The following is a 23,254-nucleotide window of genomic DNA, read 5'->3' on the forward strand; positions in this document are numbered from 1 at the left end:
ACGAAATTTATTCACAGAAATTGTAAGAAAAGGATAAAAAAAAACGACAAGAGAGGGAAAAAGAAGAGAGAAAACTTGAAAGACAAAGAAAGGCACAAGAACAGGTCGCAGCAAAAAGGAGAAGCTGAGAATCGATGAGCTAAACTCCCTCCGTCGCCGTAATGTTTGTCTTTTGGGGCTTTAGATCTTAGTGTGTTGTTAAAACTTTCATTACTGTTACTATTATCAAGCTTGCACAGTTCGTTGAATACTGCTAGAAGTGAATGCTTTAAATTTACATCAGTGAGATCAACTACCATGGTTAAGTTTTTGTGCTTCCTGGTAAGATCCTTAGAAATGGAACACTAAGTGTTGCAATAACTATGATCTCCACATTGGCTGTAGTCCTTCCTTAATATATCCCTCTTTGTCCGCCATAACATGTAACTAAAATCTTTCACTAGAGCATTTATCGTTTTAACTTATTGTAAGGGTCATGCAAGGATTTGCATCCATACACTTTTACTTGCACATCATTAATATTTCGAAATGCTTGGTTAATTTCCAAAATTTTATTCATATTTTTTGCTGGACATTTTCATTACATGACTTGCTGTTGTGAGCATGATTAATGAGATTAACCACAGTCCCATTATGTACATATGTAACATATACCCACATTGATTTTCATTCTATTGCTATTTCCTATTTGCAATGTAGTCATCTTTTACTAGATGTCCTTTTCCTTTAACCATTGCCATGTCTTCATGTATCAGCATTTTGTTTGCTGTTACTTTCATGTTACTGTGTACTAGTTTGGCCATATACATACTACCTTTACTAAATGACTGTTTATTTGAAGTGATGATTGTATTCTTTTTTCTTTTTCCTTTCACTGATAGTACTTTATTTGATACAAATATTTTTCCAATCAGAAGGGAATTATCATAGTGTCACATTGACCCTCCAAACAGCTTTCTATTTTTTATGCATTTATTTGAAATATTCCAATGTAAATCTACTTTTGTCTCTTTCTCTTACTTTTGGCAGCAAATATCATGAACACAATTGATGCCACACTTAATTCTTACCATAGTTAATATAAGTTCCTGTCCCTTATAACTGTAAAAGAAGAATTTGTTTTCGCTCAACAGCTTCCTTTGTTATCCTGTCCCCAGAAGAAAGAAATCTCCTTTAGAATGTGCTGTGATGCTGAAGACGCCAAACCGTTTAGTTAATAAATATAAAAACCAGAAAACTGACCAGTCATCAAGGGTCCCCGCTGAGGGGTAAAAATATAAGCTCATTGAATGCAGCAATCAGATTGTTTATGATAGTTTCCCCAAGACCACAAAATAGTATTGCTATATAGACAAAAAGATTTATATAAACATGTACCACTGTCCACATAAAAATAACGATTATGTACAATAAAAAGGTATAATATAGGCATTACAGAACTATTTTGAGATTGTGTACAAAATTAAAATACTTCATAAACACACTTTTTCACATTTTATGTGAAGATTACTTCCTATTGATGTAGGTAGAGGATTAAATACTTGATATACTTGCAATATATTTGTACGAAGTCATCATTAAAAATGACATGCATTTTACCTCATCCATATCTTGTCTCACCAATGCATGATGATAATCACAGCAGACAGTGACATTTCGAACATCCTTTGTCCATTTTTTTGCCCAGAAGAGACAATCCCACTACTCTCCGGGCTTAAAAATTAAAGAAGAGCATATATTAAAGGCAGGGATGTACCTTAATTGATGTTTATTTTTTTCAGTCTGCATTGTTTGAGCCAAAAGACCGAACGCTGCAATATATAATATTAATAGCTCCGAAGGTACAAATAGTCTTTGAACTGGACCTGTTCAATGAATAAATATATACTAGTATAAAGGTCCATGCAATGTTATATCACTCATCTGCTTTTTGCCTTGAATGGAAAAGTCTGCCTTTCCGCCATGAAATATTAGGTCGTCATCAATACCTCCTCAGCTGCTTGGAGTCAAACCAGATCAGAGAGCTGCATATTGTTAAAGAGGACGTCCGCATTCCTCTAATAAGCATGATAAGTGTAGGGAGCATTGACTTCAATATGCCACGCATTTTCTTTTGCTGCTGACGAAAATATACCGCTTCCAGCAGGTACTGGTAAAATATCGTTCAGTTGTTGCAGTTTTGATGTGAGTTCTTCTACTGCAGAACTTAAGAACACTATCCAGTTTAGCTTCGACTTTCAGTAAGGCGTAGCATAATTAGCTTCTGAAATTTACACAGCATTGCTTTACTGTTAAAATATACATGGAATAGAAAATTAAAAAAATTCTGTCCTGTTGCGACATTACTACTTCCAAAATTAGACTCCTCTTACAAAAATACGGTTCTGTTTAAACAGAGAAATTTTAAACAATGTTATAGTCGTAGAGTACATGTATCTAAACAAAGTGTTCTTGTATGACCCCATAAAGAAATTAAAAAAAAAACTGAGCATGTTCGAACACCCCCATCATTATGAAGGAAATTCTCTTAAAAAATGGCACACCAACCGAGATTTACAATAAACTATCAACAACTATCAGTTAAATGTGACGAACTTAGTGGGCCAACAAGTAAATGACAGGCATAGGACACAAAAAATACACAAAGACAGACGAACTACTGACATGTAGTTCATAGGCATGTCATGATCTTTATCAACATAAAAAGCGGAAGCCGAATGATGACAGCGTTGACGTGGCGCAAGATTTTAGATATAAAATTTTGAAGTGATGGACTAATCAATTCCGACAATAGTATCTGCTTCCACGCGAGATCCGAAGAGACAGAAGACGCAACTAGAAAATTGTCAAACAAATTTCATAGGAACTTTCCAAACAAACTGAAATCAAATTTGAAAGATAATCAACTAACCACATGGACGACTCTGAGGCTATATCAGCTATCGGTAAAGGAAGTGCAAGTCCGGGTAAAGTCGTCATACTAGAAATGATTTCTCAAGGGTTGCAGACTATTAAGAGATGGAAATTTGGCAGCAAGTATGCATACAGCTGTTTCAAGCACAAAAGGTACATTTATAGTTATACCCAAAGCTTGAATAGCGGGAGGGTATATAGTAATCGTTAATTCCGTCCGTCCGTCTGTTACGCTTTGGGGTACCCATTTCTTATCCGCAACTCCTCTCATACCACTGAATGAAATTTGATGAAACTTTCTCAGAATCGTTACATATTGCCATTGTGCACCTCCTATTTTACTTTTTGATCCGACACATATTTTGGGTTTCCCGGCCACAGGAAAACATGGACTTTTTCACCAGTTATAACCATATGGGAGGCGGGGGTATCATTTAGTGAGCTCATCGCTCACAGTACCTCAAGTTCTTATTAATTTACATACACATTATTATCATGACTGTGTCATTGATACAAGTATGTATAGTGTTACGTGAATCCCGATAAAACTTTTAAAATGTTTCATTTATTTCTCTTTCAGACGAACATGCGAAAGATTCATACCCAATAGGTTCGTGACAGTTTGTTACGTCTTCCTATGACAGTTGTAGGTAACACGGACTCTGTGTGGTCGTACTAATATTTCCCTCTCAACAGTACCTGTATGGTGTTATTTTGACGTTCACGGCACAGTGTGCTGTTAAGTTTGTTCTATTCTGTGTCTCGTAATTTCATGATGTACACTTAAATTCCTGTTTTTTGGTAATACATTTTGACAGTCGATTTCGCTCCATGTCTGTATATAATCAACGTTATTTAACGCTTAAAAAAAAGAAACGCCTCTGCGTCCTCAGAACAAACGCACAAAAGATAAAGACAAAATATTGCAGGTGCGCGTCTAAAATACCTTCTTATAAAGAGGCTGGTTCAACAAGAACATGGAAACAAATTAAGGATAAAATTTTTGATTGACTGGGCATTCTTTTCTTTCTTTTTTTTTTGGCATTTCGTTTTAAAGTTATAACACTAACTTAAGCAGGAACGCAAAATACTTCGGGATCGCCATTCCAATATAAACATTGTAGTTGTCTCCTCTTTGATGGATGGCTCACAGAAATATTGCATATTGGGGATTTGCGTTACAAGCAATTGTATTCAAAATAGGAAGGTCATGTAAATCTTTATATAGTTCCATGTCTTTTTAATTAAATTTTGTAGGACAGCCAAGAGAGTGTAGGATCGATGCATGTTATGTTCGTTGACCCCCCCCCCCCTCCTTCAATGCCGATAGACGGAAATTTGTCCAGGTATGGTACGAGGAATTATACTTATATTATTGTAAATTTGATAGTGAAAGAACTGAAGGAATTAAAAGAGCAGCGATCTTCACCTAGACCAAGTCTTGCCCGTGTCGAGACCTCAGTGGTGGAGGTATTGTATATCTTTCATGTAAATTGTTGTATGCAATTGAGTTTGTGTAGATAAATTATTTTGTATCATTTGATGATATAATTAAATGAATATGTTTGATATAACAATAAATGTACTTTCTAAAAACAGAGTCCCTGGAATATTTAAAGTCAAGGTTCTCGACTGACATGTTTTTAGACAGCCGAGATATAGACTTGAAGGTAAATTATGCTAAAGAAAAAATGATAAAGTCAATTCAAGTCTTCTTCTTTGTTTAGTGTGTATACATCAAATTTGAAACACTATATTTCTATCTGCAAAAACACATACTAGTAACCCACAAGAAAAAACACACATTATAAACACTTGTTTTTAGAATTTCACATCAACACTTTCCATGCAACCACTTTCCATGTGTTGCAAGAAATAATCAACAACTGCTTAAAAAATGCTTTGTATTTTTAGAGCTTAATGACAAGAATGAAAAGACAGTTTGATTTGAAAGAAAACCTGGGAGTCTTAACAGGATAGGGCTAAAATATGCATGTCGTAAAGTGACAGACTTAAGAGCCCAGGTGAAGGCCAAGTTAAAACAATACTTTTGTGTGTAAGTAGTCATCTCTAAAGTTCATACCGATGCAATGAATTGCAGTAAATTTTAATTTCTGCACTGATATTTATGTAATTCTAATAATAAACAGATACTAGATGTAATACAGATAATCAAGAGTGACAGAAAGGATTGCATAAAGGGGAAGATATAATCAAGGGAAAAAAGCGAATTGAACACTATCAGTATGACTGTATGTGATTTAAATAAAGGTGCTTGTTTAAGCATACATTTTTTCTCAGAGAAGTTACGTTTCCATATAGAATGGGTTCAGATTCCATTTTTGGACAAATGAAGTAGATTTCACATTTACATTTCTATCATTTAAGCGTTAACGAAGAATGGAGACTTGACCATTCATGTTCAAAATTGATTTTTATGGCTCTAGTAAACTCATTTTCCACTACATATAGCATTGCTGTCAACTTTGAAAACAGATTATTAAATGATAAGTCGTTCATTAAAATAAAACAATAAAATGTTTTGAAGATTTTACAGTTTTGGTCTGATTTCAATATAAACAAGGAGGAGGGGGGGGGAATGAAAGACTAAGAAAATTGTTAAGTATATTTCATTACGTAGGAAAAACAAGAAGACATGATCACTTACTTTGTCAAGTATTCAGGGGGCGGGGGAGGCAGATTGGATGGTCAACTCTGCTGTGCCCTGCTCACTCGTAAGCCCTTAAAACAAGGAGAGGGGAAAAAATTATAAGATCAAACAGAAATTTTTAAGCATATTTCATTAAAAACAAAAAAAAAAGATCACTAATTTTGTCCGGTACTCAGAGGACAGGGGAGGGCAGATGGGGTGGTCAACTCTGTTGTGCCCTGCTCACTCGAAATTTTATGATGTTGGTTTCAAGTGGAAGGACCAACTAGATGTCTTTATCTATCTGGCAAAAGGCCTTGGTGCAACAAAGAGTCTCCTTCCCCGGAAACGGCAGAGGGGACAGGGCGCCTGAATCACCAGGATTCTTCTTAAACACTCCATGAAACATGGACGTCTTCTACAGGTAAACGAGTTGGCTACGTTCTCACTCCAACAAATTGGGGCATCTATCTAGTACCTCCTTAGTGCCCGAACCACCGCAGCAATTAACTGCTTTTTGGGACTCTGGAGTGGAAGGGGGAGTCACCGGGGAAAACTCCCTCGCGGAGGTGGGGGGATGGGTTCCGCCATGGAGATCCGCTCCTGCTCCTATTCCGACTGCTTCTGTCCCTCCGACGTCCTTTGTCTGTTGTAGCCCTCTCAGTTTTCTCGGTCTGGAGATGACTTGATAAAGTAAATCCAGCCACAGGGAATCTGGTCAGTTCCTTCCGGTCGCATCGTCTATTATTACGTAGTATTGGACAACATGTACGCCGGAGAATAACTCCATCATAGGGAAAATTCTGATAGAACACATCATGCCAGTATTGAAAATAAAAGCCGAATGACAGCTCAGCGTCAAGGGCGACATTTTATTAATCAATTAATTCCTAATAGTCCATTTCTGATCTAGTGTAACTTCATCAGGTTTATCTCTTCTTGATTCCCTGTTTGATCGTTTTCTTCTCATACTCTTGTCTTTTCGATTTGAAAGGAGAAGCTTAAGTGTCCAGTTCTTTAAATGCCTTAAGGCACTCGTCGGACCGCCAACTTAGGTTGGCAATTTCATAGATGGTGTCATCATCTGAGGTGTTTTTATATTCCGATGACATGAAATCAATAGTAAGGACTTCCTCTACCTTCTTTTCTTCATCATGTTGATTTCTGTTTAAAGACAGAACGCCTAGCCTTTAATTTCTACAACATATATACAAGTATATAGTATATAATATATATGGGAAATATCAACAAGAGATTTTATGTTTATAAAATTTTGCAGGATATGTGCACTTAGATCTGAATTTGTAATATATTGTTAACTAGTATACTAAAATGTGAGTCAATTAATTAAAATTAAACTAAACTAGTTCTAATTGTAACAAGGACCGCTACAGATGTTCCCCAAACGCTCCCCAACTCCTTTTTTGTGCCAATTTCCTTTAAAACATTTTTAAATATGCTCAGTATCGCAGAATTTTATAAAAGATTTTTTTTAAAGCTACAATGATATCAATTTTTTGTCATTTAACGTATTGCATGGAAACGCACATGCATGCACGTGCAAAATGATCTTGGCATGTTGTCTAAACTATTAACATGTCTTTATATTCCAAGAATCAATAAAAAGTCATATAAATATAAATGTTCCCGTTTTTCAAATTTATTGTTCATTTTACGCTTTGCGCTTGCGCAACATGCAAGCACATCCTTGCATACAATTTTGATAGTAGTATCATGTTTTGTTGAGAAACAAGAAAGTTATAGGCATTTAAAGTTTCAGCCAATCAGATTGCAGCACATGTGGATTTACGTGCTTTCATGATAAATCTTGTATATCGTGCTGTAGATCTTCATAATATATGACTATGTCCAAAATTTAAAAGGATTCTGACGTAAGACAAGAAAGATATTGAGACTTTCGTTTCAGAGCAGAGCGCACGTGCATGTGCGTAAGATCTTGCCATTTTGACCATGTCATCTTGTTGATACTACTAATTTATCCCTGCATTGTGAGTTTCATAAAATTCCTTGCCAAGTCAAATTATTGCCAAGTCTGCCGATAAATGTTGGACACACATTAATCTCAGACATTGAATTTGTTTCTGATGTGTTTTGGTAGATGGTCATGATAGATGACATAGTAGTAGTGTTTGACAATGTAGGAACCTTCGTGGTGACATCTGATAACACCGCCATTGTGGTATTTGGATTGGACATCTTCAAGTGGGATTATGGGAAATAATTAAACAGTTTCAAAGGATACTGTAGTAAAACAATAAAGATATTGAGACTTTAGTTTCAGAGCAAAGCGCACGTGCATGCGCGTAAGATCTTGACCATGTCATCTTGTTGATACTACTAATATATCCATGCATTTCACTTTATAAAATAGAATTAACTCTCTGTTGTGTAGAACTTCTATCGGTCGTAATACAAGGTCACATTCTCTCTCTGAAATATCAGACATTTCTTTGTGCCATTTACATATGTTTTTCCCTTGCCATCTGACACTTCTCTGATCCCAGCAGTTAAAAAATTATTTCCAGTATTAAATTATTGCCTGACGTCACGGCGTAAGGCACTACTAAGGATGAATATTTCCTAGGCGCGAAGCTAAAAGGTCACAGTTAACCAGCAAAATTTTGTACATGCTGATTATCATCGGCTTTTGTTACTTGTATTTCAGCAACAACAGTAAGCAGAAAAATGACCATATTGTACCCATGTGCGGAAAAGTTGAATAAATTACTATGGTTACCATGGTCTCAAGTACCTAGGAATGATTGAATGAAAATAGACCAGAAATTGGATACAGTCTTTTTAAAAGGTTGTTAGAACATAATTCTTACATTGGCTTAATTGCTCCAGTTGAATGTTGTTAACAAGTTTGAGCTAAAAGTAAGTGTCGTGACCTTGACATATACGAAAACAACAAAATGATTGATGCAACCTTATTTTATGGAATAGGTGCATCGCAAACTGCAGTATCCAAAATATTCATCATTTGCATCTGGAGGCAAGGCACAAAACTATTAAAACTATAAAGGTAATGTTGGATATTGTCGGTTGATTTATAAGATATTTCTTAAGAAGAAGGTACAGTTTGAGTTTTATTGTGCCCTAAAGATTTAATGTTCTAAAGTTTCAGAATATGAAATTGGTTTGAACAGTAGTGGAGAAAATGAATATGTAAATCATAAAATAATATGACATGAAGGAGGACCTTTCTGGAAGTATGACGTCATTAATTTGGTGCATTTCTAGTTTTAATGTAGGAAAGAATCAAAATGACTCAATCCTGTGCTAATTTTCCTTCAGAAAATAGTGTCTGCCACCGTCGCCCACTTTGATTTTTTTATATATTATGTAAACTGCTATGAAAAATCACATATCTCAAAATCTTTCCGGACGACTGTGTCGTGAACTGGAGAGATTAGTTAGGACCCCCCCCCCCCCCCCACCCGCATCTATTGGTTTTGTACAGAAAAGGAACACAGGTTTTTTTACTGTACGGAAGGGAATGAATTTTAGTTTTTGAGCATAGGGAGTGACACAATGTCAAATTCCTCCCTTTGGGCTGTACTTGAAGTCACAAACAATTAAGATTGCGGTTTGGTCCTCCTTTTAACCATTTAAGAACATTGAAACTTTTGGTCAAGTATCATCATGTTGGGCAAAAAAAAAAAAGAAACGTAATCCGTCGAAATTTCCTGGCCGCAAATCGCTTTTTTGCAAATTTAACCACTTATGTTGCATGGAATACAGGTCTAGTGGGAAGGATATCAAGGGGTCTGATGGGACTGAGGTGGCACCAGAATAAACGATTACCACATTACTGGCCCATAAACCTTGAGCGGGGAATTTAGTTGAGCATTGATTAGACTGTCCCATTTTCCTTCTTTTTGCTGGCGAACCTTTATTTTCTCGGCTTTGGGAAGCAGGTGCAGTTTGTTGCAGTGACGCCATGCCCCCCGTCGGAAAAATCTGACAAGTAATTACACATTTCGGGTAAAATAAATTAAATATAATTCTGTATCATATTTAAGGTATGTTTGGAATTTCCATATATATTTCATTTGAAAGAAGTTCTTAAATTCTTTTGGTCATTTTCACATAGGTTTTTAGAATCTTCTTAAGCTGTCGAAGGGTTGAGGTAATATTTAAGTTCGTCGGATTCTTCGTATTAACAAGAGGTATCTTTAAAACTGAGGTTTTGCTTCTGATAGGATTTAGAGGAGGGAATTATCTGTCAAATTTTACTGCCTTTTTGATTCCGTGTTCAATAATTTCCATAGGATAACTTTGTTTATAAAGAAAGGCTTGCAATTGACTTTGACATATATTTTTTTGTCATGCACAAACTATAGTACATATTCTTCTTGATATGTTGTAAGGACTTAAGCGTTTTGCATGGCTTGGGTTATGTAGCAATGGTCAAGAAATCTACAATACTCCGACATTCGAGAAAGAAGAGAAGGATAGAACTATATATATTGCACTGGTGGCACGTACTGCCGTCCAAAGAAAAATGAAACGGTCAAAGATTCAGATGCAACAATCACATGCAGGAGGCAGGTAAGACAATTGATACTTATGTCACCGAGCTGAAAATATTAGCATCTACTTGCAATTTTGGTCAAGATGGAGGTTCTTCCATATGGGACAGAATAAGTATAGTAGACACGCATCTTGGGGTAGTGAAATTACCATTGTAGCAGATCACATTCAGAAGAAGCTATTGTTAACCATGACAGAAAGCTAGGTGCACTGGTGGACTAATGTTGAGAACATCTGGATCGCAGCATATAGTCGTCTGTTCAGGTCAACACGATAATTAAATAAATGAAAATATATTTTCAGCCAAAGGCGAGAAAACCTCGCCAGTTAAATTATTGCATCTATTGTTTAATGTCCCTCACGAGAGTTTTTCACTTAGAGACGTCACCACATACCTGCAACATTACTCCTATACTCGGCACTAAAGACCAGTGAGCAGGAGAGATCATTTCGTATCATCTACTGCGGTCAACACGGGACCTGGGTTTACATGGTCTCATCCGAAGGACCTGTCTTGACGTCCCACAGTGGGATTCGAACAGATATGTAAGGATCAACTATATGTGACAAGCCATGAGAATTTTGGCCCAAATGAGGTACCTGGGAGAAAATGATATTTTTATATTATCTAGTAGAAATGACCCCCAGTAACAAGTATCTGCTTTTTTTTTCTTTGATATCCCTATCCATTGTCAAGAAAATCGGACTTTACCAACTGGTAGTTATGCGCCCGGATCGATAGATAAGGGGCGCATACTGTTTTTGTCTTGTCTGTCTGTAAACTTTAATCTTCACCATAACTTTTGAACCATGAGAGACAGAAACTTCATATTTGGTATGCATATTCCAGTAACTAAGCTCTTTCAAATGACTACAAGGTCAGTGACCTTTTGATTGAACTTGTGACCTTGACCTATATGCTAAAAATAGCCTTTTTAAACCTTGCAATAAATTTTTAACCATAAAAGATAGAGACTTAATATTTAACATGCATACCCCACTAAATTAAGTTCTTTCAAATGTCAACAAGGTTAAAGACCTTGTTACCTTGACTGTGACCTATATGCTAAAAATAGCTTTTTCAAACTTAGGCGCCACCGGGTGCATAGTGTTTCACAAACACATCTTGTTTTGTCAAATTGGTGATTTCTGCGAATTTGAAGTTATATAAAAGTAATAAAGTAACACAATTTAAAATAGATGTTATTTCATTATACCCCCCGCTTGAAAAGCGGGAGGGTATATAGTAATCGTTAATTCCGTCCGTTCGTCCGTCTGTCCGTCTGTACGTCCGTCCGTCCGTCCGTCTGTTACGCTTTGGGGTACCCATCTCTTATCCGCAACTCCTCTTAAACCACTGAGTGAAATTTAATGAAACTTTCACAGAATCTTTATTACATAATGCCATTGTGCACCTCCTATTTTATTTTTTGATCCGACAAATATTTTGGGTTTCCCGGCCACCCCAAAACATGGACTTTTGCCATTATAATCATATGGGAGGCGGGGGGGTATCATTTAGTGAGCTCATTGCTCACAGTACCTCTAGTTTCATAACACATATTTTTTTTTATCAAATCAGTACAACAGAATATAAGAGTTTTAAGAACTTGATAAAATCAAACTCTTATTATCCATGGCAGCACGAAAATTACACTGATTTGTTACGATGTCAATTTGCATATTTTCTCTTTCCTAATTTCACTTTCTGTTTAACTTTTATGGCTGATGGTTTTGGTACACATGGGCGGGGACATGCCTCATGACTGGCACAGTATAGTGCTACCTCGTCGTATAAATACCATTGTCGCTGTGCGTCAAGGCCACATGGTTTGATGACAGTTGGAAGAGAAGCATCCATATTTGGAAACTTGAAATCTTTGTGTTTCATCTGTAGCATACTTTCGTAGATGCACTACTCCAGGATGTTCGTGTGTCATTCTGAAAAAGATATTAGATCATACATTATTTTTTTTAAATATATTTGTCTACACAGTTTAATGCATTAATTAACAAAATGTATTGAATGAGCACAGCCATACTTCAACTTGCATAAATGATGGCATTCAATTTTTTTTTAATTTCTCTTCCGTTCTCTGTTTTTAACAACATAATACAAAAAATTTCAATATTCAATGTTAACAGCATTCTTCATAACCTTACACTAAGCATCTGCATTTGTCAACATGGGTTTAAAATCTGTATTAAGCGTTTGCTCTTTTTTTGTATACATGTTCATCTAATTTTTTTAATTTGACAACATAGAGGTTTTTAATTGAGGGATAAATTATAGAAGCATAAGAAAATAAAAAAATGTATGACAATCAAACACCAAAAAATAACCTAATAAGATGTACATGTATTTAAATAAATACTTAATAAATTTTTTATAACTTTTTGGTCTAAAAATCTCTGGTTTTACTAAGTTATGAAATTCTGACCCAAATAAATAAAATGAGAAAAATTAATATAATTTGAACACATCTACACTGTATGCCCCTTTGTGCATTTATTGTTCTGTGATAACCCAACTTTTAATGAATTAATTGCTCCAAAAACAGGCAATATAATGCATACCGAAAATGATGATACTGCTTGAGTTGAGGTATTGGCTTGAAGTACTGCATGAGAAACGTGCTCCAGTCATAGAAAATAACTGGATACTGGGGATCTTCTAGAAGCTGGGGAATATTATGGTTATTCCTAGATGAATGAGCAACAGATTTGGCCACTTCCTCGAGATTCTCTGCAGTTGTTCCTCGCCATTTCACCTTCCAGAGCCCAAAGTGCCAGTCGGGATGAAACTTTGTGTGGCCTGCCTCCATCAGAGAAAACTCAATGGTCATATGTCTGCTAGTCATAACTCGCCACATCCCATATCTACAAGACATTCTTTTAAAATAATGTTTGGCAGAGACAAAATCTCTAAACAAAATGCTAAATGCTTATCTAATAGAACTTGATTATGAAACTAAACTTTAAAAAGACGGCAAATGAATTTACAATAATTTTGCCAGTGTATGTCATTACATGTACTGCATGTATTTGACATGAAGACACCTATTGTATTTGCAAAAATACCACCCTCACAAATGGTAGTTATATAGACAGTTGGATTGGAAATACATACCCAATAACAGTGTTGTTTTTATTTTGACCAGTGCAGTTGTCCATATGGAGTTGTAAATTCTTTTCTCCATAACCTTTATGTTGAAAACGGTGGTGAATCATACTTGCAACAGAGTTTGCCCTCTTTCCAGAATGCTGTGACTCGTCAATCAAGTAAGATATCTGTGATCCTGGTTAAAAATTCACAAAAAAAGTTAATCATTCTTCTAAAGGGTGCATTTCTAAAAATGTAATTCTAAATTTACATGTTGCATGTATTTGCCAATTAAATGCACTGCTTAATCTCTTTTATAAATTTACATATTATGCTTTAATTGTTTGACCAGTACACTTGTACATAAATCTATATACTGTAAACCAACTTTTATTTGCGTAACAAAGTTGCCTTGTTCGCGAATATTTCTCGCCGTGAACCAATTCTTAAAGTGTATATGTCTATTAACTACAGATCCAAAAATGCTTGACCGCGAAAATTAATTGTGGCGAACTAGTTTATCCCTAGTAAATCGCGAAATACAGTCGTCGCGAATAAAATTTGGTTTACAGTATTTTGTTTCCTATCAATGAACTAAAAGAGTATTTAAATACTAAAAAATCAATGAGACAATTGCAATCTTGTTTTCGACATTCTAAAAATTACCTGAACCCTCTGAACAGATTCCAAAACACTGGCATTTCGGTGGGGTTTTGAATAATAAAGGACCAACCTGTTGCGCATAATGTGGATAATGTATTTGCTGGGCACAATCAAAACTGTAATGTTGAGTTCCCTCCAAAGAGCAGATGGGCTGACCTAGGGAAAATATCAATTGCCAATTGGTTAAGAAAAATCACAAATTTAACAGAGCTAGACGCAAAAAAATGATCAACTAATTTCAAACAATATTACTTTAATCATATAATAAATTGTTACCTCTGGTTTTTCTCTTATTTGGAAGAGCAGAAAAGCTAGTTTTAGAGACTTCACATTGCCTTCTGTAATAATCCCTCTGCATCTTTGATTTTTCAACATGAGCTGTGTATTTCATAAGATGTTGCTCCTTTTCTTCTTCTGTCATATTGCCACCGTGAATCAGGGTATTTGCATAGGATTGGCATTTATAACACAGGTCTGTTGAAGGTTTACTAATTAGTACATGTGGACATGTATTGAGCCAAACTCTTTTAAACTCTGACAAACATATCTTTCTCAAATGTAGACTATCCGCAGCTAACAAATAGTCCTGATGTATATCAGCTTTTGTCTTATCAGAGGGTAACACTATAGCTCTACAATCTCTATAGTTTGGCAGTCTTCCTGGTAATGGTAAACCAAACTTGTTTCCATAAGATGTTAGAAAATCTTTTACAGATTGAACATCATTTACAGTGAGGGCATGCTTTGGATGTTTTCCAATGTTTCCATGGACTCGAGGAACAAGTCCATCCTTATCAAGGGAACGAGCCAGTGCGTCAACAGTCTTTCTATATACCCCATGGCAAAACGCAAATGTTTCTCTACACACTTGATGTCCATTAAAAAATATTCTTGTCTAATTCTCCCCCTTTCTTATGATCTATGTTTCTTTGCACTAGTCACTTTGTCATTTCGGCGATGGTGAAATAGTTGCACTTTAATCATCATATCTAGTTCATCCTTTTTCATTTCCAGGCACGTGTTTCTGTATTCAAGCAAAGATTCTAAATCGACGACCTCACTACATGGTTTTCCGTAGAGTCGAGAACAACCGCATGTTTTAGAATTAAACTTTTGAAATTGGTCAATTTCATTCTTATCTACCTCACTCTGCTCTATGGGTACTAAATTTTCCCGATCTTCTGTTTCTTCATCGCTTTCATTTTCGTCAGACCTCTCTGCGTTATCCGATTGATATTCTGGGTCGACATCCGACTTGTTTGACAAGTTTCCAAAATAAAGGTCATTCACTCGATTTATTTCGTTTACAAATTCTTCATCTTCGTTTTCTACTATTTCTGGGGGGATTGTACTTGCATTAGAAACTGCACTTGACTGGCTTAGCTGGCTGAAGTTTTCCATTCCGGTGATTCTTATAAGTTTTAAATATCCCTCATTGCTAAAGACGCCATGATTGTTTACACCAACAACTCGGACACTAAAGAAGAGTTAGTCTTACGGGAAATAACTCTAAATATACTCATTTTTTTTCTCAAAAAACTTTCAATAATATAAATCGAAATAAGATCGATTTTCTTATTATTTTTGTTAATAAAAAAAAGTCATAAAACATTACCCAATCTAAATTCATCCAACAATTATTTTAACGAGTGCGCGAAATTCACGCTTTTTTGTAACGTTGATTGTGCATTTTTTTTTCATTATAACGTTTTTCCGCATTTGGGCCAAAAATCTCATGGCGAGTCACATTTGTGAGTCGATGCATATTTGGTTTTCGAAGAGTGACGACCAAAAAGTAGGTCACGGTGACCTACTTTTGACATTTTATGGCTACATGTATATTTAATTATATCTGGTACTTATTGGCTTGGAATTATCAAACTTTGTCAGTTGAGGCATCTTAGTTTTTCATTGAATGTCCAACAGGAAGTAGGTCACAGTGACCTAATTTTGAATATCTCAGGTACTTATTGGCTTAGAATCATCAAAAAAAATTGTCAGTTTAGGCATTATGGGTTTTTCAATAACGTCGACCAAAAAGAAGGTAACTGTGACTTACTTTTGACATTTGATGGCTATATTTAATTAGGGCCCCGCAAGGATTTGCGGGTGCCCTATAGTAATCACTCTGTCTGTCCGTCTGTCTTTCTTCTGTCCACAAATTTCCTGTTTTTTCCTAATAACTTTTTTTATGGTTGCCCAATTAAGATCAAATTTGGTATGGTAGTTCAATAGGCAGAAAGACATATTTTGATGCTAATTTCGTTTCTCTATGACCCTTGGTTTGGAGCTCGGGTGGTGGGGTATATTCCTTAACTTTATATAAGAATGCTTTAGCAAAGAGAGATAACTGCTGAAGATGTTTCCATTGTAAACTGAATGCTGCTATGAGTCCCTTGGGATTAATTAGCTCTCCTCCTGAAGAAAATCCAAAGCATTATCTTTATCTGTCACATTGAGATTAATTACCACCTCTGTCTGCAAATGAAGTTTGTTTTGAAGTTCAGTCAATTTAGAATGCTATGAACACTCTGAAATGTGGATTTAGATATAAATGTTTATACTTTATTTTGGTTAAAATACTTACACAATGAGTTATGATGTCATTGAATTCTAAAAACAAGAAATAGATTAAAGAAGACATATCTTTTATTTTTACTTTTTTCCCTTTATGTAAATTCAAGAATAATAATAATTTTTAAGGTAGTTGGATTAAGCCATTCTAATATTAATACTGAAAAAAGTTCTTATTGTAACTTAAGAAGAAAATGATGAGAGAGGTACAATTAATCCCTCAGGATTAATTATCTAGCCTGCTGAAGAAAATTTAGTAGGCCTATCTTTATCTGTCATTTTAAGATTAATGAAAAACTTTGTCTGCAACTGTTGTTTGTTTTGAAGTTAAGGTCAAGCCTTCATGATACATGTATTAGACTGGCATTTTATATAACACAAACACAAACTTCATTATTGTTCATATATACATTCAATGTTAGGTTGTTCTTTACTGCCAGTGCCTAATGTAAATATACAAGGATATTATTTACAGGTTTTTGGATATCCAGGAATTATGTTGAAAATTTTAAGAATACAGTTGCTGTTACTTATTTCTTCATATATTTTTTAATCATTCCATAAGCTGCATCCTTATAATTCCACCCCATGGCGGGGCCCTTGCTGACTGGTCAGTTTTCTAGTTATTTCTGGTACTAGTTGGCTTAGAATCGTCAAACTTTGTCAGATGATGCATCTTGGGTTTTCAGAGAAGGTTGACTAAAAAATAGGTTATGGTGACATACTTTTGAATATATCAGGTTCTTATTTACTTAGAATCATCAGTCTTTGTTAATTAATGTATCTTGAGTCCTCAGAAAATTTCAATCATAAGGTGGTCACTGTTAACTTCTTATGGTATTTTATAATTATATTATAATATCTTCAGTCTTAACTGGTTAAATATTATCAAACTTTGTAAGTTGATGCATTTTGGGTCTTATGATACTTATAGGGTTGGAGGCTTCTAATAGAAGTGATAAATTGTACAATTTATCAGAAGAGCGATTCAATGCCTTTGGGCCTCTTGTTTGCCACTTCATATTTACCTTCAGCGAAATGATCAGAAGTGTCACTGGAAATGGTTGCAGGACTGGAGACAAACGTGGTTTTAGGACTGGAGACCAACTTAGTCACAGGACTGGGGCCCGACATGGTTTTAGGACTGGAGACCGACGTTTTTGCAGGGCTGGAGACAGACGTGGTGGCAGGACTTGAGACCGACTTAATGGCAGGGCTGGAGACAGATGTGGTTTTAGGACTGGAGACAGACATGGTTTTAGGACTGGTGACCGACGTGGTGGCAGGTCTGGAGACAGACGTCATACAACTGGAAACCGACGTGGTGGCCGGTCTGAATTTGTTGTCTAGAGATAATAAACAAAACGTTCAATCATCATATTTTTATTCATCATATACATTTTCCTCTACATTATCTCAGGTGAAGAACGAAAGTGTGTGCAGCAGTTTATGTAAAGTTGCGCTGACAAAAAAAAATGGACTGGTGGGCTAACTGACTGACGGCTCAAACCATTATACCTTGTTGCGTGGGGTATTAAATGGGGGAGGGGTATATCTAGTTGCAAGAAAAATAAAATGTAAAAATCTTAAGATTGCAATTAGCTCAAACCTTTCCGACAAGCTCAGATGTACCTCTTGTGGAACACTGGTTGTTGAAATTAATACAGAATAGGATCGCTTCCAATTTATTAAAATTCTGGACAGATAAAGTTGGAAAACTTCTCTGGGGTAAATTTAATATAGCATCTTTACATTCAATGAAGTTTAAAGTTTGTATGTGGTATATGGGTGTGTGTAGATATATATCCAAGTTACCAAAAGAATTCTAAAATTGCTTTTTTCCAAATTCCACCTCACCATAAAAGCTGGCAGATCTTTGAAGATTTTTTTTGTCATGTCTGGGGAAAAAATGGTTCCCAATGTTAGGGAGGCCATCAACACCAATAGAGATTCAACTGTAGAGGGTTTCCTTGATAGGCTAACTACCCCAAATCAAAAATTTATGAATGATGTTCTTTTTTGATTTCAGCCTTACCCTTCATGCATTTCGTGCTGGCGTTAGACGGAACAATAGTGATGCAATTCTTGCCAGCAGAAGTATGTTTTCTCCGTTGTTCTTTGGTTCTAACATGCCATTCTACATGGATTCAATGATAAGACTGCAATGTCCTTCTGGGGAACGTGAGTTCATAGCTAATTATGAATCTTATTGTGTCAGTGGCAACGGCACTAAGGGTGAAGGGGGCGATTTTATCTCGGAAAACCCAAACAGGAAGGCAAAGGCTTTCATGCCTCTTGATCTGCCATCTGACTACTTGTCGAAACATTGATGGATGAGGTAAATCATTTTCTGTCACATACAACCAGCTGAAATAAATACTCCAAAATTTGTGGTAATTCAATTTTCAAAAATCTTTAATAATTAAAGATCAGACAAAATATTGCAAGTAAAAATGGGGATGACATAAAAGGACATGAATTACTGTTATACGTACGACCTGACAGATGAGATAGCGTGTTTCAGAAAAGTGATCAGAAAAAGTGGTTTTCTGCAGCAAAGCTGTCTCACAACACTCTCCAACTAACCCAAAGACTGCGCACTCGCACAATTTTCTAGACAATGCAGACACAAAAACATCTTTACTACACTCACATCACTACAAACAAACTTTCATCCAGACTCCCATTTTCATCCCACAGAAACATTGAGACAACACTCAGGCATTTCCAACAAAAGTAAAGAAGACATTATTGAACATGTACAACTTTGCCTAACGAAATGAGGGCCAATGTACTTAAAAAATTGGGTAAAATAAAGTCAAAACAAGCTACAATATATGAATTTCTTAAAGAAGTAAATGAGATCAACGAAGACCAGAATCAAAGTGGGAGTGATTGATGTAAGTAAAAAATACGGGTTTTTTAATACTTGATGACTCCAATTAGATATGTTTTTTTAATTTATTTCTATTTTAAGGTAGATCGCGAGTTTGCTGACGTCACAATAGCATTCGACGTAAGAAGCTTACTACGTTTACAGTATCAACTACAAACAAGCAAAAAGTATTTCCATCAGTACATTAAAGCGTGTTTTGTCTGTAAAAATATTTATATGTAATAAAAGATAAAGGATTAATTAATAACCAATCAATACTAAATTAAATTAAGAATTAACATAATGTTAAAATATGAAAGGTCAAAATTTATTAAAGTAATATAAATCTGTGTTTCATTTAAAAAAGTGTGACAATTTAGGTAAATTATGACAATGTTTACAAGAGCATTTATTGCCAATCAATTAAAAATTGAAAATGCTGATAAAACATGTTTTATTTTCAATGAATTGTTGATTACATCGTGATTCTGAGACGTACTACGAAAATAATGACGTCGTTCTAACTTTATATAACGTCTTAATGAAATTATATACTATATAACGTCTTAAGGATTTCCATCCCTAATGGGACCAAATTCCCTACGCTTAAATGTCCGTCAAGTACATAATACTGTGATATTATATTAAAGTATTTCAAAATTGAAAAGGATTGACCACAAGAATGTTAAAAAAATTTCAATAATTAAGCAGTAGTTAATTAACAAAGATTGCATTGAAGTCTATAGGGAAAAGCGTTTTTACAAAATAAAAATTTAAATACTTTGAATATTAATAAATCCTGCGGTGGAAAGATGCATCAAAACATTAAAAATAGAATGACAATTGAAAAAAAAAATTCACTGGTTACAATTTTTTTAAATGATTTTTTTTTATTAATTAAAAAAAGGGGAGATAACTCTTACCAAGATTCAAGGTCATAAACTAGGACACATCCCACTATACATACTAATGGTAATAAATGGGAAGTATGTCTAAATAAACTGATTATTCAATGCCTACTTATCTGTTATGTATTTAATTTCATTGAATTTGATCCTTTTAGGGATTGAATACCTTAATGAAATTATATACGTTTATTACAAATATGTAAGTCTTTTAAGTTTTTTTTTCGAGAAAATGAGCGAGAACACATTTTTTTTTTTGATAGATCGATTCTAAATTTATCTCAGTTTCATTGTGTTGAGTAATATAAAATTCCTCTGCGCCGTTTTTAGCTCTACTGGTCAGAGACCAGAAGAGCTTATGCGATAGTAATGCGTCCGTCGTCCGTCCGTCTGTCTGTCTGTCCGTCTGTCTGTAAACAATTTTTTAAAATGCTACTCCTCCTACAGTTTTGGTCTGATTTCAATATAACTTGGCACACAAGTAGACTACACTAAGATACATAATTCTGTGCATCGGTTTTTGATTTCGATGAACGGTGTTGCCGTGGTTACTAAAAATAGAAATTTCTGTGAAATTCTTTCAAAATGCTACTCCTCCTACAGTTTTGGTCTGATTTCAATATAACTTGGCACACAAGCAGACTACATTAAGATACATAATTCTGTGTATCGGTTTTTGATTTCAATGAGCGGTGTTGGTGTTGTTACTAAAAATAGAAATTTCTGTGAAATTCTTTCAAAATGCTACTCCTCCTACAGTTTTGTTCTGATTTCAATATAACTTGGCACACAAGTAGACTACACTAAGATACATAATTCTGTGTATCGGTTTTTGATTACGATGAACGGTGTTGCCGTGGTTACTAAAAATAGAAATTTCTGTGAAATTCTTTCAAAATGCTACTCCTCCTACAGTTTTGGTCTGATTTCAATATAACTTGCACACAAGCAGACTACACTAAGATACATAATTCTGTATATTGGTTTTTAATTTCGATGAACGATGTTGCCGTGGTTACTAAAAATAGAAATTTCTGTGAAATTCTTTCAAAATGCTATTCTTCCTACAGTTTTCTTCTGATTTCAATATAACTTGGCACACAAGTAGATAACACTAAGATACATAATTCTGGATATCGATTTTTAATTTCAATGGACTGTGATGCCGTGGTAACTGAAAATAGAAATTTCTGTTAAAAACTCTCAAAATGCTACTCCTCCTGCAGTTAAAGTCTGATTATAATATAATGTGGCATGCAAGTAGACTACACTAAGAACATAAAGAGACTTAAACAAAAATCATTATTCTTTTTTTTTTTGCTGTGGTAGTTTCAATTCCCAACTGCTTAAGAACTTTTCTCTTCCTTTGCTATAGTACAAACCAGTAGAGCTTCAGTCTCGACAGAGACTTCTGGTTATATTATAAGCATGGTTTTAAAATGCGTTTACCGATGAGAATGGCACATTTATATTTCATTGTAATAGCGTCACCAGTTCTCATCAACATTAGTGCCTTTGAAATACAATAACAATATAACCACGCAGACGAATCTCACATAAATTTCAGAAAGTAAAATTTGAAATGAGAGGATTCCGTTGACAAATTTTCAGAGTATGTTTTCAAGCAGACAATAAACTCGCGATCTACCTTAAAATCTACCAACAAGTTAAATGACTAAAAATGATTCAAAAGAAAACTAGAGGTGTTGTGAGCAACTAGCTATATAAATGATACCCCACCGCCTATATGATTATAATGACAAAGTCCCTGTTTTGCTCTCGGAGACCCGAATTAGGGTCGAATCAAATAGTAAATTAGAAGGTACACAATGGCATTATGTAAGAAAGAAACTGAAAATATCAATAAATTTTATTCAGTGGTAGGAGATAAGTTGGGGATATGGGATAAGTGACCAAAAGTATAACAGACGGAAGGACAGACAAATGGACATACCGATTGCTATATACCCTCCCGCTTTTCAAGCGGGGAGTATAACATTTATCTAAAATAAAGATAAGATTTTGCAATATATCTTACAAATGTATACAGCATTTAAATGTTTCTTGCCGATATGTTCTGGGCAGAAGAACTTCCAATTTTTTTAAAGCCCTATCCCGATAAGCTGTTACACCCATGCAACACGCATTGCTCCAAAAATAACACTCTTCCACCTCACATCCTATCATTTTTTAACATTTTTCTGGCTTATTTCAAGGAAAATATGTTGATAGTCAACGGAGATTCCGTAGACTTGACAGATATAGAGTTGTACTTGGCAAGAAATACATACTTCTACGCCGGGTTGATCATTGGTATGTAAACTGTTATTCTATTTTTCCAAACGTAGTAAAGAATCCTCTTCGTTTTATATTTTTAAAATATATATATTTCATTTTTCAGGACTATCCATAATATAGGGAGGTCCAATCCCAACAATCTTTGAAGGCATCCTTGAGGAAAATGAGGAGAGGTACCTACAATTTCAGGCCGGTTTGAGAAGAACGGGAATCTTACAAGTAAGTTTTCTTAGTTCATAGTGTAGAATGGTTTAAATACTTTTTTAATATTCCAGAATGTAAAGTTCACCTTTTCACTCATATATACAATTCCTTTTCAGCTCTATCAACAGACCTGTTCTAAGTTCCTTATGTCAGAAAAATCCAAAACTGACCTAACAGTCTCAAAGTTCCACCGCCGTTTTACAGTTGAATTTTCTGAAGTCGGATCTAACGATCGTCGGAGAGAAGAGGATTCCTATCGAAGTTTTGTACGCTTCACACGGGAAGTGTTTGGTAAGTACGTGTTTATATTTTTAATGCACAATTTCATCGGTATTTTGTTCCAAACCCAAAACATATTTTGTCTTCAAAGTACGTGTATTGTAATTGAAATATGCCGATATATGCACATTTAACTGTATACATGTATATCTTCTTATAAATAATTTTAAAAATGCAGTGTCTGGGTTTTTAAAATATTTAAGGCAACACTGAAGTCAACATTCACTGTGGCT

General features: G+C 35.1%; 1 pseudogene; it reads right to left on the bottom strand.

Annotated features, from left to right (window-relative positions):
• Positions 1 to 11,792: 11,792 nt before the first annotated feature.
• On the bottom strand, positions 11,793 to 15,287 carry LOC134249985 (uncharacterized; annotated as a pseudogene).
• Positions 15,288 to 23,254: the final 7,967 nt, after the last annotated feature.

Source organism: Saccostrea cucullata, unplaced genomic scaffold (assembly GCF_032062105.1).
Source record: "Saccostrea cucullata isolate Sc308-1 unplaced genomic scaffold, CSIRO_AGI_Scuc_v1 ctg1581, whole genome shotgun sequence".
NCBI lineage: Eukaryota > Metazoa > Mollusca > Bivalvia > Ostreida > Ostreidae > Saccostrea > Saccostrea cuccullata.